The sequence below is a fragment of the Colius striatus genome, chromosome Z (assembly GCF_028858725.1).
Source record: "Colius striatus isolate bColStr4 chromosome Z, bColStr4.1.hap1, whole genome shotgun sequence".
NCBI classification, from domain to species: Eukaryota; Metazoa; Chordata; class Aves; order Coliiformes; family Coliidae; genus Colius; species Colius striatus.
Window position 1 is genome coordinate 84,596,525 of NC_084790.1, and position 12,037 is coordinate 84,608,561.

General features: G+C 45.6%; 1 long non-coding RNA gene across 1 annotated transcript; it reads right to left on the reverse strand.

Moving 5' to 3' along the window:
* Nucleotides 1-5,292: 5,292 nt before the first annotated feature.
* On the reverse strand, nucleotides 5,293-11,332 carry LOC133628756 (uncharacterized). Its single transcript, XR_009820821.1, has 3 exons — nucleotides 11,273-11,332; nucleotides 10,478-10,515; nucleotides 5,293-5,357 (listed from the first exon to the last, which is right to left on the reverse strand). It is a non-coding gene; the product is annotated as an uncharacterized LOC133628756 (long non-coding RNA).
* Nucleotides 11,333-12,037: the final 705 nt, after the last annotated feature.

Sequence of the window (12,037 nt, forward strand, 5' to 3'; positions counted from 1 at the left end):
TCACTGCACCGTGCAAACCCTTTGTGATACCTACTTATTGAATTCCCACGGAGACAGACAATGTTTCAGGGTGATTGATGAAAGAGAATCAGTAAAAATAGGGAGGTCCACACAGTTTCAGAGTTAATTAAGAAAAGATAGCTCAACCCATCCCCTCAAAATTTTCCACACAGTTTGGAAGATTACCAGTCATATCTGGCATTTGGTGCTTCTTGAAGCACGGGCTGAGGGAGATGCTGTGCTCAGAGGCCAGCAGAAGAACCCCCACAATCAACCTCATTTGCAGCCCAAAGGTAGTGTGATTTCTTGATGCCAAGTTTAGTGATATTTAGGCCCACGGTGCAAGAGCTTTAGGTAGCCTTGGTTCTCAGGTATCTCATCCACTCTACAGTGATGGAGGTCAGCTGGATGGAGCCTCAATGGACCTCAATGCATCCTTTAATCAAGAGAGGATGGATTGGCACAGACTGCCCATAGAGGCTATGGAGTCTCCTGCTCTGGAGGTTTTCAAAACCTACCTGGATGCATTCCTGTGTGACCTGATCTAGGTGGACCTGCTTGAGCAGAGGGGTTGGACTAGGTGATATCTGGAGGTCCCTTCCAACCCCTGCCATTCTGTGATTCATTTAGATATGCAGGCTTTACTTTGCTGACTAAACTGCAGAAAGAGTGGGAACAAGGAACAAATACCCAGTGTCAGATACCACAAGACCAGTCAAAACATCTCTAAGGGGATGGTACATTGAAGACATGACCTGAAAGACACACACCTTGCACAGCAGCTGGTGATCATTTTGGGTGCACTGAAGCATCTCAGAGGTAAGTGAACACCTGGGTTCTCACCTGAACTCAACTCTAGGCTTTGTAGATTGTAGTGTAGCTGTTGCCTATAGAAGTGTGATGAGTAGGTTGACCTGATTCTGCAGGCGGGTTGTACTAGATGATCCCTACCATTCTATGATTCTATGATTCTATGACTAACTGGAGGTGTTCTCAAGCCACAGAATCAGTGAGGTTTAACTTTGAGAAGCTCAAGCCAGAAGAAACAAATCCCTGTTGAGATACACCCTGCAGATACAAGGAGGTGGAGAAATAATCCCAGTGAAACTAATGACTGCTGCTTTGCAAGAATTACCTCTCAGTCACACTGAGAGGACTTGCATAGATTTCTATGTACAAAAAAACCCCCCAACATGTAGAGGTTAAAAGCTACAACAAAGGAACTTTTCCAGTAGAGAAAAGTGACATTCACTGTGTCTGCAGCTCCCTTATTTGCTCTTTGAGCAGATCTAAACAAGAAGTTGTGGACACTGGACTCATTTCACCGTGGGCTTCATTACTAGTGTGTTCAACCCTATGTGAACGTGGGTACATGAATATTTAGCACATGAACCAAAAATGAAGGAGAGCAGAATAAAATCTTTTGGAAACATACAGGATAAATCTAAGACATGGGAATTGGCAACAACTAAGGTGAAACTGGAAAGCATGGGAAAGTGGGTGCTTTTTTTAGTCTCAAATAACTGCTTCTTCTGTCCTAGCAGCAAGTCTTCAGGCTTGCAGTCTCACCCCCTTTCTAAACAGATAATCCCTAAAGCAAATATCTTGGTTTCCAAAACTGACCAGTGAAACTCTGGTTACCTGAATTAGAGAGGAGGAACAGGTAGGCCCCATGGTGCCTACCTAAAAAACAGAGTTGTCTCTAAGTCTGTCATTAGAAGACAAGAAGCAATGTGCTTCATTGTTCCCAAGAAGCAATGTGCTTCTGGCAATACCAAACTGTTCCTCATGTCTGTGTCCATTGCTACCAGATTTTTTAATAAATAAAAAAGTTTTAGAATACTGAAGTGTCTCATTTTGACTGTTTTCCAAACTTTCCCAAATTTTAACTTCATCTCGAGACATACTTTAATTGGAATCACAGAATGAGTTGGAAAGGACCTTAAAGATCATCTAGTTCCTGCCCTCCTGCCATAGGCATCTTTTTTTGAGCAATAAACAAAAATTGTGGGGATTTTTTTTTCTGATGAAATTGTTATTGGAACCATTTTTCCCCAAAATCTAACCTCAAAGAGCTACCAAAATCTTACACTATCAACCAAATTTGGCAAAATGTGTATTTTGAAACACTGAACTTTTTCACAAGGTAAAAATATAATCTGTCCTCCAATCTGCTTCACACACAAAGTGCCTCCCCAAAACTGAGCTGCTTAAATGCACCTTCATTAGAAATTCTTGGCCCAAGGCCTTGCTTTTGGTTCTCATTCCTTCCCATCTACTGTCGTTCTCTCAAAAGCTGCCCTGACACACATCTCCTTTTGCATCACTTTTCATTTGCATTTGCAGCTGTAGCTTAGGAGAATTCAGCTACAAACGCTGTTGCTCTCATCACTTACTTTATTTGGGAACATTCAGAGTGCTAGTTATTCACAAGAAAGGAGAAATTACCCCAGATGGAGTGGAGATGTTTGGCCATAAGTGTATTGAAATACTCTTTCCAATGCCAATACAGAGAGCTTTATTACAAATGTAGATGCCAGGAGGTTGGGGCATCACCTTTTGCATCCAGTGATAGGACAAGGAGTAAAAAGCACAAGCTGGAACACAAGAAGTTCTATTTAAATATCATTGTTGAGGTGAGGAAACCCTGGCCCAGGCTGCCCAGGGAGGTTGTGGAGACACCTTGTCAGGAGGTTTCCAAATCCACTTGGACACGTTCCTATGTGACCTGATCTAGGTGGGACCTGCTTTAGCAGGGAGGGGTGGAAAAGATGATCTCTAAAGGTCCCTTCCAACCCCCACCCATTCTGTGATTCTATGATTCTCTGTCAGCCACAGAAAAGTGACATTTCTTGTTTCTCTGAGGTGAATTAATGGGATCCTGGTGAGGATTTGTTCAGCATCAGCTCCAGTTGTGGACAGCCTGTACCTGGGAGCAGCTCATAAGCTGGGATTTCTGCAAGCGAACCCTTGTCAAGCTATGCAGGCACATGAGCAAGGCTGCATGGCACCTTGTGGTCACAGAGGGTTTGAGAAGAGTTTATGATAAATGCACAAAAGTCAGATGCAGAGTGTGAAGGTGGAAAAAGTGCTCCCCAGCCCAGAAGTCCATCATCACTATTAGGTTCACAACTACCAAGTTTTGCATGCAATAAAAAGTCATCAGAGGAGACAGGGTGGAAGAGAAGATGCTCCAAATTCTAGTTGCACACCCAAGATGTGGAGAAACCTTCTCTTTATCTTCCCACCCCCACCTTCCTTGGTTTACTACGCTGTACAAAGATGAAAAGGAAAGCCACCGCCTTTAAAAGGCTGATGACTAGAACTATGACATTATGAAATTGATAATGCAAAAAATGTTTAAATATCCTCCCTGCAGAGCTGTGCTGAGTAAGTCAGGTAATCACTAAGGGGTGCACAACCATTTTATGGGTCATCAAGTGATAAAGCTAATATGCTGCTTAAACTCCCTGGGAGAGAGGTCTCATTTGGTTGCATCAGTCCATTACACAGGGCTGTAAAAAATGCAATTGTTTGATTTGCCTAAATACAGGTGAGATGCAATAAAACCCCTTATTTGCCATCCCTTGCTGCGTTATGGCAATCTCAAAGCAGGGACTGACCTTTTTATTTGTATGTGAAGCACTATTCTTACCTATAGCACCGTAGAAATAAAACTTAAGTACGTGTGTGCATACACATAATCTATTAACTGTGTGGTGGGGGGGAACAAAAAGCAAGGGGCCTTTTCAAGATGAGGCCACACAGATCATGAAATGTGATTTCCTCGAGTTCACACCGGTATCTTCAGGCTTAGGGGAAGGGAGGGGAGAGGATGCGCTGTCCGTTAGAAGGGGAATGGCTCTGAGCATCCCGAACGCTGGAGCGGAAAAGGTGGAAGAGTGAGGAATAAAAGCGTTTGCCAGTGTGGTGGGGGGAAAAGGAGAAAAAAAAAAGATAAGGACCCCGAGAGCATTACATCTTGATCAAGGAATGACTGATAATATTGCAGCGCACCATCTTTCAGGCCCCTCGTTTGATGACAAAGCACAGCCAACATCCCACATCCATTATCCGCTTCCCTCCCCGAGGCGAGCGCATCAATAACGCTGCCTCTGCCTCCCGGTGCCGGTTCCCCCGCCTGCGCGGCTGCGGCTGCCCAGGGCTGGTGGGCATTTCCATACGGCCCCTGCGCATCATTACAGCCCAACAATCTTTCACCGCTCGCCCGGCCGCGCGGCACATCCCGCTGCTACACGGCAGACGCCGCTTTAACCAGTTCCTGTCCTTCGGGGATGGCTCCATCCATCCCAGGAGAGGTGCAGGAAGAGCACAGGGGGCTGCTCTTTTGTCAGAGAGTTGTAGAATCACAGAATGGTGGGGGTTGCATGGGATGTCCTGAGCTCATCCAGCCCAATCCCCTGCTAAAGCAGGTTCCCCTCAGTCAGGGGGCACAGGAACGTGTCCAGGAGGGTTTGGAAACCTCCCAAGCAGGAGCCTCCACACTCTCCCTGGGCAGCCTGGGCCAGGGCTCCTTCACTCTTACAGTAAAGTAGTTCTTCCTTATGTTTAAGTGGAACTTTTTGTGTCCCAGCTTTTGTCCATTACCCCTTGTCTTGCCACTGGACATTGCTGTTGCAACTGTTGCTCCATCCTCCTGACATCCAGCCTTTAGGTACTTACAAGTGTTGATAAGCCCCCTCCCAGTCCAGGCTAAACAGCCCCAAGTTCTTCAGCCTTTACTTTCCAGAGAGATGTTCCAGTTCCCTGATCATCTTGGTGGCCCTATGTTGGCCTCTCTCCAGCAGTTCCCTGTCCCTCTTGAACTGGGGAGCCCAGAATTGGACACAGGACTCCAGATGAGGCCTCACCAGGGCAGAGTTGGTTACAAGTCATGAAAAACCTTCTGGCACTAGGGCACAACCACCTTTTTTGTTCATATTATTTCGGTTTTCCTTCTCCCCACCTTTTAATTAACAAACACTCTCATCTCATTTGCTTCCATCAAGAGGATGAACACTTTGGTTTTGAAAAAGAACATCTTTGAACATGTCGCTGTAATTTGTCTTGATTTGTTGTCCAGTTTGTTTGACCATCTGTTGCTCTCCTGCCACACGTGGTCTTGTCATCCCACCAGCCCACATCAAGGTAGACATGGCCACATCCATGCTTTAATTTCCTCCCCAAACCCAGCAACCTGCCCAAAGACCCTCAGAAGGCTGATGCAGGTTTGAACTCCTCATCTGCCATCTCCAGGTGAAGACAAAATGGTTTGGCTTGGGAAGGAGACAAGTTCGACACATCACTGGGAGCCTGGTGTGCATCTTCTTCACAGCGTTTTGGAGGGATACTCAAGTCTGCAAGAGCCAACAGTGGAAATGATTTAAAAAAGTAGACTAAGGACCTTCCCAAGGCTGTAGACAGAGACAGTCACAGCTGAGGTTGTTGATGTGATGGAGACAAGGAAGATACCAGGCAAGGGGAAGAGATTTGGAAGTTGTGTTGCTCAAGCATCTAACAAGCATGTTGTTAATAAAAGATCTGAAGCAGACTCAGATCTGTCTGCTGTCTGGCATCTCAGCAGCCTTAAATGTCTCCTGATCATTGCTTCTACCCCTGTATTTTGCACTTACTCAGGCCCAAAATGGGCAGCTTGAGGTGTGGAGAACATCAACATGGAGGCAGGAGCCACCTGGTTGGAATGGTAACAGAGGTAGCTCCTCCACCTTTGCCAGGCCTAGTCCAAAACCAATTTGCCACTTCAAACTGGAGCCAGCAGCAGTTCCCTTTCTCTCTCCACAGAAGTCGAGCACCACCTGGTTGTTTGGCCCCTTCATCACGGCTGCCCCAACAAGACAGCTGCTGGTGGAAAGCAGAGCACACCTAAGGAAAGCAGCAGAGAGCTGCAAATCCCAGCAGGACCAGTGGTGCGTTCGAAACTAGATCAGGTGAGTTCCAGGAAGGTTCATCAGCTGCAGGAAAAGATTACTCAGTTCAAGCTCTTTAACATTAAAACCTCAGCAAGCCAGGAATATTTCTGTCCCTGAACAGAAGCTCCCACTCAGCCTCAACATAAATCAGAGCAATTCCGGATAAATCAGCCAACAACATCCACAATGGACACTGCTGCAAAATAAATAGTGATGGTTTTAGAGGTGAAGCATCCACTGTAATGAGAGAAAGGGAAAAAAAAGTTCCTCAAAACATCCCAGACCCAAGATTTTATGTTCTTGAAAGAACGAAGGAGAGCTCAGCCCACCGTTCCTGCCTCTCCCATCACAGGTTTGTGCTGCCTATGTACTGCAATTAGAGCCAGGACCCAGCCATCACACCAGTAACTCTACAGACACCAAATCTTTCCCCTCTGAGAGGAAAAGATACAATACATGGGACCAAAACCTATGCTTAACACAGAGGATTGAGGGCCAGGCAGTCTCCTACCTGTAGCCTTCTCCAGGATGGGCTGGGAGGGAAAGGTCAACTCCATCAAAGCAGCCAGCAAAGTAAGCCAGTTAATAGAAAACCTGTTTCTAATTGTTTGCTGTATTACAGCTACACCTTCAACCACCTGAGACCACCAGGAATCCATTCAAACCTTGCTTCCTAGCTTACACATAAGCCTTTCATGTTTTATTATAAAGCTGATGATTCTTTGCTTTCATTTATGTGCAGGAGAAAATGGCTGCTTTTGTTATCCTCGACAGATGAGGGGACTTTTTAAAGCCTATTTCTACAGACATTGCTTCCATAAACCCCCAACAGAACCTCTCTGGTTTCTTGCAGCCAGTGCACAACTGTCTGCGCGTGACACACCACCAGGACCGCTGGGAACAGATTTCTTATCCTTTCTTGTTCTGTGTTCACGCGGGTCACAAAACCACACCGGTGTTCACCAGCATCTTGGATGTGCTGGTTTCCAGTGCAGTCTATTATTGAAGCCCAGAGCAGCTGCCAAAGCATAGAGGAGATCCTCCAAGGAGCTCCACAAGAGCTGCTCACAGCAGCAGCTCTTACCACAGGCTCTTAGAATCACAGAATCGTTTTGGTTAGAACAAGCAGAATCACAGAATCCCTGAATGTTGGAGGTTGGAAGAGATCTCCAGAGCTCATCCAGCCCAACCCCCTGCTCAAGCAGGTTCCCATCGATCAGGGGGCACAGGAATGTGTCCAGGTGGGTTTGGAAACCTCCAGAGAAGGAGCCTCCACACCCTCCCTGGGCAGCCTGGGCCAGTGTCTAGTAACCCTCTCAGTAAAAAGGGTTATTGATTCCTAATCTCGAATCAAAACCTCTCCTTGCACAACTTGAGGCCATTGTTACTCTTGCTAACACCCAAATCGATGCAACCTCATATGACACCATGTGTGTGCTCTCTTTATCCCACCATATCGACTCAGCAATGGGTCATGAAAGGGATGCAAAGCATGAGAGGCAATCTGGGCCAGTCCTAGGGATTCTTTCCCAACCCAATCCCACAACATTTCAGCTGTTCCTCTTCATGGTCTGACCCTGAGTTTGTGGGTAGCATCATCATCTGGCTGTGCTCTCCTCCGCTCCCCCAGGATCCCAACACCTGAGCTACCCAAAAGCCCCATATTTCTTTGGTGGAATGGCAGGTCCTGGCCAGGCAAAGGAAGAAATTGCATCCTCTCCTCTATCACTAAGCACCTCTCCTCTGCCTGACTTGCCTTTCCCTTGACAGCCTACACCTCTGGCAGTTAATTCCTCATCACGGACTATTAATATTTCAGAGCAGCAGTCAGCACCGGGACGCCACCGCGGCGGCTGCTTCAGAAACCCAGGCAGACCATCCAGACACGCTCATCACTAAATGGATTATGGTCACTCTGGCACGGTGGGGGCATTTCTTTTGGCATTGCTCAAGGTTACAGCAAGGGACACCCGCCAGCACCAGCACCTTGCCCTTGGTTTTCTGGCAAACATGGTGGGAACACACTGAATTACAGCCAAACCCATCCACGCTCAGTGCTGAATCCTGGCTCAGCCCAACCCAGGCCAGCGTGTCTCACCTTCTCTCTCTCTATTTTTTTTTTCCCTTTTCCCTGTTATTTAAATGATTTTGAGCGAGAAAGTAGGCCATGAGAAAGGGGGGTAGCATTGTTTTAATAATTAGCAATTATGATGGCTGCAATATTAATTGCATATTTCCATAGCAAACACCTCCCTGGAGGGGAAAAGTGAGCGGTGGTTAGAGACCGCCGAAGCCTAAAACTGGAGTTCCTGGGAACAGGGAGGGGGGAAAAAAAAGAGAGAGAGAATGAACTTCTTACATTCAAGTAAATTACTATAGGGATTCCTTAGAAACCTTTAATTAGCCCTGCTCTGCTGTCGCATTGATTGGTCTGAAACTCATCAATTATTCAATGGCAGTGGCTCTTTCTCTCTCTCTCTCTCTCTCTTTTTTTCAGCCTTCTTTTCATCCTTTAGGTAGAAGAGCCTGTTTTTAACCTGCTGGGGCATTTCTGTTTCCATGCCATCAAGTTACAGGCCAGGAAACTCCATTTTCAACCTCCAGCCTACACCCTACGGGCACCCGGTCTGATCTTCACACCAGAGGATTGGGATCCTGTGGCTTGGTCTTGCTGGCTTTGTCTCTTGGCAGTGGGACCTGTGTGGTAAAGAGGTGACCCATGCTGGCTTTTAGGGATCCCTCACTGGCCCTGGCTGCTTTCCAGCTTGAGTAATTGCACACCAGACTTCAAAGATGAGGTTTTCCAGGGAATAAGTTGCTCCTCAAGCCTGGCATCCCTTGCAAGGCAGCTGTCACCAGAGGAGAAGAAAGTGTTACATCTTCTCCTGAGTGAGGGATGCTTTAGATAAGGGAAAGCTGTTTTGGGGAAAGCTGTTTTGAGGAAAGCAAGAGGAGATTCAGAAGACAGCCCTTTATCAGCTCTGAGGTGAGGACAGGCCTGACCTGGATGTGGAGTTTGCTTCTCACCAGACAAATTTGGCCTGGGAGGTTGAGAGCCATGCATGCAAGGTGCTCTTTGCAAGTTATTATTTCCACTGCTCGTTTGCAACAGGGAATCAGTGACATCCATCCCAAATTGGCCACCTTTACCAAAAAGCCAGTTTCCTCATGTTCAACTTCCAAACAAGGCACAGCCCTCCTTAGCTGTCCCCTCTCGCACTGCCACTCTCCATCACTGCTGATTTATCCCACCAGGCCAATTTATCCTACCACCCCAGTGGCAAATCTCTCCTTGGTACCTGCTGTTTGGCTACCAAAAGCCTGATGGACCCAAGCCCTCCCAGCACAGTGAGCCACGGCAGTAGTTCAGCCACAGCGTCGGAGCATCACAGATGAAGATGAACTGCAACGATCAAAATTCATCCTTGGCTGCCTTGCACTATTTAAACTGTTAGGAGAACAGCTTTGCTCACCATGTGTGTATTTTTTGAACCCACTTATCCCCAGGAATTTACTCTAAAAGCTGGTTTTTGGAGACCCCTGCATATGATGCAGCTTCACAGACCACACAGCTCTCAGAGCTTTGGAAAGAAATGAATTTCCCAGGAGTAAGAGCACAGGTAAAGGTGGGTTTATGTTGCTTCAGCCTAAACTGGAAACCTTTCCTTAAGGAAACTTTGTAACTTTGAGAAATTGTGTTTGGGTATGCAAAATTAGTTTGATTCCAAATAATCTTTTCCTTTAATAGATGATATTTTAAGTGCATTTTAAGCTTAACCTTCCAACACACTTCTTAATAGATGAAATGGAGCTGTGGGTCTTTTGCTTTTCCCAGGATGAATGTAACTCTTCTGCCCCTTCTTCTCCCTACACTATCACTTTTAGACTCACAGGAAGACAAGACACAAAATAAAGGATTTCAGGCAAACGGAAATCAATGGAAAAAACAATAAATTCAAAGCCTTGACTCCAAAATCTGCTGGGGGAGAAGCATGGTGGGCAGCACAGTGGGCTAGCACACAGGCAGCTCTCTTGGGCCAAGCAAATCCTCATCCTCATGTTTGCCACCAAGGGGAAAAAGCTGAAGTCATTTGCACAATTAAGCGCCCAGAATCACTTTTCATATAGTTACCTAATTGGATGCAAACCATTAAGACAAAGGGCTCTTCACAGAGTGAAGTCATTCAAGGAGTTGCTGCTTTCCCCTACCCAAAATAAAACTCTGAAGACAACTAAATAATACTGAGGAGAGGCAAAAGGTTATCAGTTAGCTGTTCCACACTCAAGAAAAGACAGTTTTCAAGGCAAATCCCTTTGTTTCAGGGAATCTCAGCCATCCTCCTGTGCCTTTTTGTGGTGCTATGGTCCCATTCATCTCACCTGCTCAAGGGAAACTCATCAGTGCTGCACAAACTGCCCTGGACAAATGGTTTATCCAGAAAAGACCTTTTATTGGAAATAGGCTTGGAAGGGTGAGTGTGTCACTGAGATAATTTACCAAGAGTTATGCTAAAAGTGAGTGCATGCAATGTAAGAGAAAAACTTACATGCCAAATCCAGATGAACTCTCCAAGCTGGTGCATCTCTGCTGGTGCCCCAGAAAAAAAAACATATTTAACCCATCAGGGAGAGAAAATCAGGGCAGAAAATCCCCTTTTTTCATGCATACTGGAGCAGAGCAGAGCCATCCCACTGTCTATCCTGCCCAGGGCACTGTGTGTCCTCCCCACTGACCAACCACTGTCCCACAAATCAAACTGAACAGTTCTGCCTTATTTTCTAACCTTCGCAAAATTTGGGAGAGAAACAATTTGTCCAAACCATAAGCAAAGTTTTGTTTGGCTTTATTTTTTCCTCCTAAAGCAGAGAACATTTATTCTCAGTGAAAGGAGTGTTTAATTTTACTCTAATTCTTTTACTTAAACTCATTTTTCTTTCCAGGACAGCAGTGGGGGCAAGGCCTCCACACTTTCAAATTAGCTTTGGATAGTCTCAAAATGCTGTTTAGTTGGTAACTGTTCCATTTGGATTAACTTATAGCTTTTTCTTTTCCTCTACATTTTTGAGGCACTTTTTATTCTAGACAAAACACGTTGAATTTAATGCTATTTAGTGAGTGGTTTTGTCTGCCTCCAAGTCCACCTTTTGACATGGGAATGATTTGCTGTCTCCCCACCTCCAGCTTCCAGTCACCTCTAACACACTCCATAGTTTCGGCTGAGCCTGTTTTAAAATTTGCTGCTTAAAACAGAGAGAGGAGCGAGCAATTTACACTGCCACCAAAAGAAAACAAACAAAAATCAGGAATTTATTACATTATCCAAAGCCAGGAGTTTTGGTACCTCAGAGGAGCACATCCCCAAGCAGCGTGGATGTGCCTGGAGACCCTGGGAAGGTTGAGATGGTCCTGCTGGGTACCTCACGGTCTCCCTGCTCCCACTCTCAGTGATCACTGCAGAGAAGCCACTGCTGCAGAGAGGGAAGGGAGAAAAAAAAAAGATTAAAGAATCCAAACCAAACAAAACATGAACCCCTTGCCCCAAGAGGGGGATAAGAAATGATCTATTGACTATGAATTTAATTTATCTTACCACCTTCCTCGGTTTAAGCAGTTGCAACAGCACCGCTCGTGATGCGTGTACACATATTAGCCTGGGTATTTCCCATCCTACTTATCCCTGGGAATTTATTCTAAAGCTTGCTTTTGGAAACCCATAAGTAGGACATAATTCGGAGGATTTGATGTTCTAGTCAATGTTTTGTCAAGTAGTTATTCTGCAAGCACTGATATTGTGGAGAAGAACGTCCTCGATTTCTGTTTCGTTTTTACTGATGAGATATCTATATATCTTTAAGACATTTACTTACACACATGTAAAATCAGAACGACAAACAAGCAGAAACACACAGGATATTTGATATGCTGGACAAGCACTTTGAGCCTATTTTAGCCTAAAATAGGTATAAACGTGTTTCCTTGCTCGAGGCAGCTCGTTGAGCTCACGGCAGGCAAACAGGCACAACTCTGCCACTCAGACTGGCAGAAATGCTACCAGTTAGCAACTTGATTCTGGATAATGATTTATACTTTTCTAATAGAAAGCTGG